Source organism: Lycium barbarum, chromosome 3 (assembly GCF_019175385.1).
Source record: "Lycium barbarum isolate Lr01 chromosome 3, ASM1917538v2, whole genome shotgun sequence".
NCBI classification, from domain to species: Eukaryota; Viridiplantae; Streptophyta; class Magnoliopsida; order Solanales; family Solanaceae; genus Lycium; species Lycium barbarum.
The window spans coordinates 128,388,716-128,395,959 of NC_083339.1; positions in this window are offsets into that span (position 1 = coordinate 128,388,716).

Here is a 7,244-nt window from a genome sequence, read left to right on the forward strand (position 1 = left end):
CAATTTAATGTTTCATAAACTAAACATGAAATAACATATAAACAATTATTTAATATATTATTTATTTGTAAAAAAACAAACCTGTATGTCGACGGCTCCTGAAATGGCTGGTCAGAGGGCTCCTTAGCTGGCTCCTCAACGGTCTCCTGAACGCTACACGGAGCTGTAGCCGGAGGTGGGGACGGATCAATCTGAACAAGAGGAGTCGGTCCACAGGCGCAGAAGAATGAACCTATAATACATGCAAATAATTTAGTTTAGATTAATAAAATAATTAATTAATACATTATTTTATTATAAAAAAACAAACCTGTGTGTCGATGGGCTCCTGAGATGGCATGTGATAGGGTTCCTGAGCGGCCCGCGAAGCCGGAGATGCAGATGGTGCCGTAGGCCTGGCTGTAGGACGAAGAAAGTAGTCATCGAAAATAATATCCAAGTTTATGTCCTCATCTCCGTCTCCCATATGTAGATCACTAACTGGCACATGTGGAAATGATGACCAAGGATCATAATGTGGGAACATCTCTGGCGTATATCCAGGTATCTGTGAAGTCGATGGCCGGAAGAAGAAGTCGACGGGATATCTGTAGCTGACGGAGCCTGACGGGCTATATCGTCAGGCTCATCTACTAGACCTCTGCCAGCTCGACCACCTCTATCAGCCCTACCACCCTCAGGAACACCCTCTGGTGCAGGCTCTGGAACATCCTCATCGACACGATGCCACTCCTGTGTCCGTGTCATACTAGTGTCGGTAAGATGAACTATCCGTGCTGCATATGCCGTTATCCCGGGGTCGGTGGACTCCGTAAGGGGAATGCTCTCATGGCGTATCATCAGATTCATCCGTAGCTGCATATATTTGCAAATTTTAAGAATTGAATAAATTCATAAAATAATACATAATAAGACAACCATTGAATGAACTTACCAGCGCCTCATATGCTCCTGAGAGTGATGCATATCCTCGGCCATCGGGACGCGGCTTCGAGGGGTTGGCAATCAAGGAGTGAGTGATACGCATGTATCACGTCGTGTACTCATGGACCGGAGTGTCATGTCCGACCGCCGCTAGAGTCGTCATCCTCGCGTTCCATGCATCGACTTCCTGGTGCATACGCTCCTGCCATGCCGCACTGTCGATCGAACGCTCGTCCCTGATATAGCGGGTGTGCTCCCAACGTGTAGCCGCGGGTATGTTCTGTACATGCCTAAACTGCCGTAATACGCGGTCGGGTGCGTGATGCTCAACGATGTCCATATGGATCAATGGACACCGTGCCATTCACATGTGCTCACTATCCCTCCAAAACGCCGGCAGCTGACCCAAAATCTGATCATACGACATCCATATGAAAACCTATAAAAGGAATTTAACTAGTTAATAATAAAAGACTAACAAAAATAACAAACTAATGTTAAATCAAAAAACCTTACCTTGGGCGCCGTCATGCGTCTAATTGATCCCTAAACGGGAGAATGACATGGTGCGTCTCCACACCTCTGGTACGACCTTGTGACCATCTCTATCCTCAGCAACATAGCCATCGGGAGGGTGAGCAGCTATGGGCTGAAAAAGTCTCAACTTAGTCCACACCCATATCTGTCATAATCATCAAAAAAATTATTTATCAGTCATCGTTTCGAAAAAATATATTTAGTGTTTTATCTACACACACTTAAATATATTACCTGAAGAAGAGGGATAAATGCAGCGACCTCAAGCCTCTCGCCTATAGAGGCTCGATCAAATCCTCTGTACATGTAAGCCAGGACAGCGGCGCTCAAACTGTAACATCCCAGCTGGTCTAGATCCTCAATAAAGAGCAGATATCTCATGCTCATATCCGCACCTGACGTGTTCGGGAACTTGATGCCCCCGAATATAATGAGAAGATATAAGCGAGCACGTCGGTCAACATCAGCCTGAGGCGTCGCCTGGTCAATCGGACCCTGCAGATCTACTAGGCGCAAGTGAGCATGGAGGGAGGACCGCAACAACCGACTCCATCCACGCATATCCCTCTGCAGAGGCTCGAAACCAGTGAGCCTAGTCAACTCCCGCCGATATGGCAGCATCTCTGGAGGCTCCACTCTATACAATGCCTATCCATCAATTTGTAGACCATAAATCACCTCGACATCCTGCAGGGTGGTGGTAGCCTTGCCAGTGCGGAGATGAAATGTATGGGTCTCCGGTCGCCAGCGCTCAATCATGGCCGTCACTAGGGCCCTATCGTGAACAAGCCGACCAACCTCAATGCATCGGTAGATACCGCCCTGACGTAGTATATCTATGACACGAGGATGTGGGGAAATAGCCTCTAGAATATCCCATGCTGACTCCCCCGAACGGGTACAGACCAATCTACTAGAGGATACCGGTGCATCCCATACATACTAGGACCTATGGTCATGCTGTAGATAAAGTACCTCTCTGTTGTCGAAGGGCCCCGGCTCCATGGTGGTGTCCTATCTATTTTAAGCATTTTAAATTAATCATTAATACATGAAGTAAGGATTAAAGTGGTATATTTTTTACGCATTTTAAATTAATCATTATTTTTTTAATTAATCTCTAATACGTAGTATTAGTTATGTAATCTTTTATCGAGAAATTATACAAAGGATTGAATCCTAAACTAAGGATTTTCAATTTCTAATTAGCAAATAAATAAATTAACAATTAAAGACATAAAGATTAATAATTAACAAATCAAAAAATTAATTAGCATATATTAATAAATAACATTATGGGTCCCACCGCGCACTTATCACTTAATGAATCTATCACACACGTATCAGTAGTATGTGGCATATCTCACACATAGTCAAATTTTCGTCATTACTAGCTAGGATTGCATGGCTTCCGTCAATTATTTGCACGTTTTAGATCTTAATACTATTTCTCTCTTCTGGTAGTCTCTATGTTGTGCATTATTGATTCACTGTGATTGAAAGACAACATTGAAAATCATTTTTTTTAAAGCGTTTGGAACTTTTGTGTAAGACGTGTCATAAAAAAAAATCTTGAATATAAAAGCATGTAATTAATTAAAAAAGGGAAAATCAAATTTAACATTTTAAAATAAATAAAAGTATTAACTCAAGTGTTGTTTGTTGAATTGTGAAATCATCTCATCTAAAAATTTAAACATAATTTTTTTTGTTGGCCAAGCATGTGAAATTTCTTTTTAATAATAAAAATGTGAGCTCAGATCACAAAACCTGTGGCTAATATTATGATAATAAAGTATGGGACAATCTCATTTGAAAAATTAGAGAGAGAAATACATAAAGCACCTTTTGGTAAAATAATATTTCTACCAAATCATTAAATTAAATAATTCCAGTTTGAATTTCTAATAGATGCAGTTAGAAATAGAAGTTTTTCCCACGGATATTCAGTGAATTTTTTTCTATAAAATATGATATTTCCTTCTTATTCCCAGCAAACCAGCTCGCTCAGGTAAACGCATGGTGAAAAAAATGTTCTCATAGAAATGCTGGAAAACTTACTAATTTTTCCATATAAAAACACTATTATTTAGACTTTTTCCACTGACATTCAGTGAGAAAATAATCATTTTTCAGTAGTGAAATTAGACTTTTTTAAGGAACGTTAATTCGAAGTAAAATATACATAGCTGCACTATAACTTTAATAGAATAAGATTAATTATGCTACTAAAATTTCTAAAAGGTGATAACATCCAAATCCACTTCTTAAAGAGAAAGTATACACGGTCGTATGCAATATAATTTACTCAACTATGAGTCGGGGTCGATCCCACAGGGAACAATATACTAGGCAATTTAAACAAGTAAGGAATTATCACCAACTATGCTAAGCCAAACACTTTTTCAATATTTGATTTTAAGAAAATATAAACTAATCTAGAAAAACAAGTAAAATGATCAATGGCCACAAGCATGGATACAAGAGAAATTACTCTCAAGTAGTGATCCAATGTATTTTACAATTTTACAACTATGAGCGGGTTTATGTTAATAGATAATGATTTCCAAAATCTCATTGAAAGTCTCTCAACCAAATCAATGAATTTCACTCTAAGCTTTCTCAAGCTTTAGAGTGTGATGTTAAACACAATCAATTCAACCTCAAGTTAATTATCCTATCTCTAGCTCAAGTTATTAGATGGATTTAATGACTCAAATCCTTGCTATCTAACTCTTTTCCTAACTTTCACTTTCTTTCTCAAGCAAAGTAAAAGTACTTAGGCACAAATAATGTTTGCAACCATTAAGAGACATTAAAGCATGAAGAGTTGATAGAAAAACATTAACCCACTTCATTAGAAATAAAAATTATTCAATACATAAGCAAAACAAGAGTTCAATCCAAAACTTGGACAATGAATATTTTCATAAACAAGATTCAAGTAATGAAATCGAATACTACACACTAGATATACAATACAAAGCAAATTGAAGAAAGGGTTAAGAAATTTATTATTCAAGTACTTCAATCTTCTTCTCCAATGGTGTGGTTGATGATGAACCCTAGCTCCAAGCTTGAAATGTGGCCAAAGATGATAAATAATGTCTTCAAGCTCGCTTTTGTAGTCCAAAATTAGACCAAAACAGCCCCTGATTTTCGTTTTTGCAAAGCTGTCCCATTTTTGCAAAACTGTCCAATTTGGCCTCTTTTGGACTTTATTTTCACTTGGTTTCTTCTGATCACTTTTAAATCACATAAAACCTGTAAAATAGATGTAAACGATATTAAACGCACTATTTTCTCAATCAAACATAACAAAAATATAAGATTAAAAAAGAGATAAGTTGGTAAAATACCAACTTATCAAAAGGTAAGAAAGAAAAGTGCAATGAATAAATTTCTCATTCTCGCCCCTAGAGATTGCTTTTTTTTTTTTTTTTTTTTTTTTTTTTTTTTTTTTGTCCCTTTTCAGCGAGCTGTACAAATCTCAACTTGCTTGTTTCTGAAACATTTGTCATCTAGCATCAATTGTTGGAATTGAATTACCTTTAAAATCAAACCTCTCAATAATTGCTATTCGTTATAATAATATTTCATTATAACGACTTGATTTTCTTCGATACCGATCTTTTATATTATATTTTACTTCTCTATAACAGCATTCTGTCTATAATAACAATGACATTCATTATAGTGGTACATTCTTTATAAAATTACTTCTCTATAACAGTCATATTCAAATATTGTGTAATAATATTTTGTAAGAAATATATTATTTACAAAATAAAATATTAAAATATTTATGATGACCATCATTAATATCATGTACATAATAAATTTCAAGTATGAATATCTAAAACCTCAAATTATACTATTAAGTTCTTAGACAGCCTTCAAGAAAAAACTATTGAATTTCCTTTTGCTGAAAGTTTGAACAAAAATCTTCATCAATTCAAATGTTATATTATTACTAAGAGACTGGAATTTATGAAATAATCTACAACTTTAGAATTCTTACATCAAATTTGAAATTTAAATTTTCAATTAATTTTAAATGCATATGTTCCTTATATTTTAATTCTTTATCTTTAAGGTATAACTAGTTGTGGATTTCTTAGTAATTTATTAGTCTTTTTAATTTTTAATTAATGAAATATGAAAATCAATTGAGATTTTAAAATTAACCACAACAAATGAGATCTTATGCAGAGGCAGATCTAGGATTTGAAGGTGGAGGGTGCCACAATTTTTTTCAATGTACATCTTGTTAGGAATGTGTATTTGGGTCGGGTCCATCTCTTTTGAGTTTATTCGGGTCAACATAATAAGCCATTTTTTATTTTGCAAATATGAAAATTACATCTCAAAAATTAAGAAACGAACACAATTAGCATCTTGAACAAGGAATCACAACCATTAACGACAGAAGTAAAATCAACATTTTCACCTAGGAACTTACATCTTTTATTTATATTAAAAAATGAACTTGCACAAGTAAAATAATATCTTCAATAAGGGAATTACACCAATTAAAATAAGAAAAATAATAGAAAAACTCTTCAATAGGTAAATTACACCCCATACATAAATGTAGAAATAGATAACTACAAGTTCTAAAAAATGAATCATAAATTTCACGTTTTTTCTAAGCAATGCTTATGAAATTTTCATCACAATTTAAGTAGTAAAGTGATTTAAATTGAATTTAACAATTATAGAAAATCACGAATTTTTATAATGCACTCCCTCCGTCCATTTTTATTTATCCACTATACTAAAACAAATGTCTACTTTTACATGTAAGTTGTATAGTTTGAATACCCAAGACATAATTTACTATTTTATACCTATTTTACCCTTATTATTAACTATTTCAATTCATTTCTCATTTTATTTATTGCTTATTAAGAGTGTCTCAAATCAAATACAGACAAGTAAACATGGACGAAGGGAGTAATCAACAAAGAAATTATAAAAGATTGACTTTTGATTTCAATCTAAAACTCTCATTGAGACCTAAGTTTTTCGATTTAAATACTGATATATTTGAGATTAAGAGAAATGCTTAATTTAAGGGATTTTGAAGTTTCTATTTTGTTTGTTTTCGCTAGAGATCACAGATAAAATAATAGAATAGAAAAAATATATAAATAATAAAAAGATAAATAGTAAATTGGGAGAGCCGAAAAGGGAAATGACATATACAAATGAACTAAACAGCACAAAGAGAAACGGGAGTCGGAAAATATTCAAGATAGATTCAAACTTATGTCTACTAGCCATAGCACCTTTGTCTAATTTGTGATTGGGGTGGCAGGATCAAATATTTAATCTAGTTTAAACAAATTGCAACATAAATATATAAAAAACTTATCAATCTATGGGATGCTGATAATGTCCAAATCCACTCCTCAAAGAGAAAGTGTACTCGGTCGTATGCAATATAATTTACCCAACTATGAGTCGGGGTTAATCCCACAGGAAACAATATACTAGGCGATTAAGAAAGTAAGGAACTTTCACTTACTAAGCTAAGCCAAACGATAGATAATATTTTGGTTTTTGAGAAAATTATAACTAATGCGGAAATGTAAACTAACCTAGAAAGCAAGTAAAATGATCAATGGCCACAAGCATGGATAATAGGAGATTACACTCAAGTAACGATCCAACGTATTTTACAATTTTACAACTAAGAATGAGGTTATGTTAATAGATAATTATTTCTAAATTTCATCGAAAGTTTCTCAACCAAATCAATGAATTTCACTTTAAGCTTT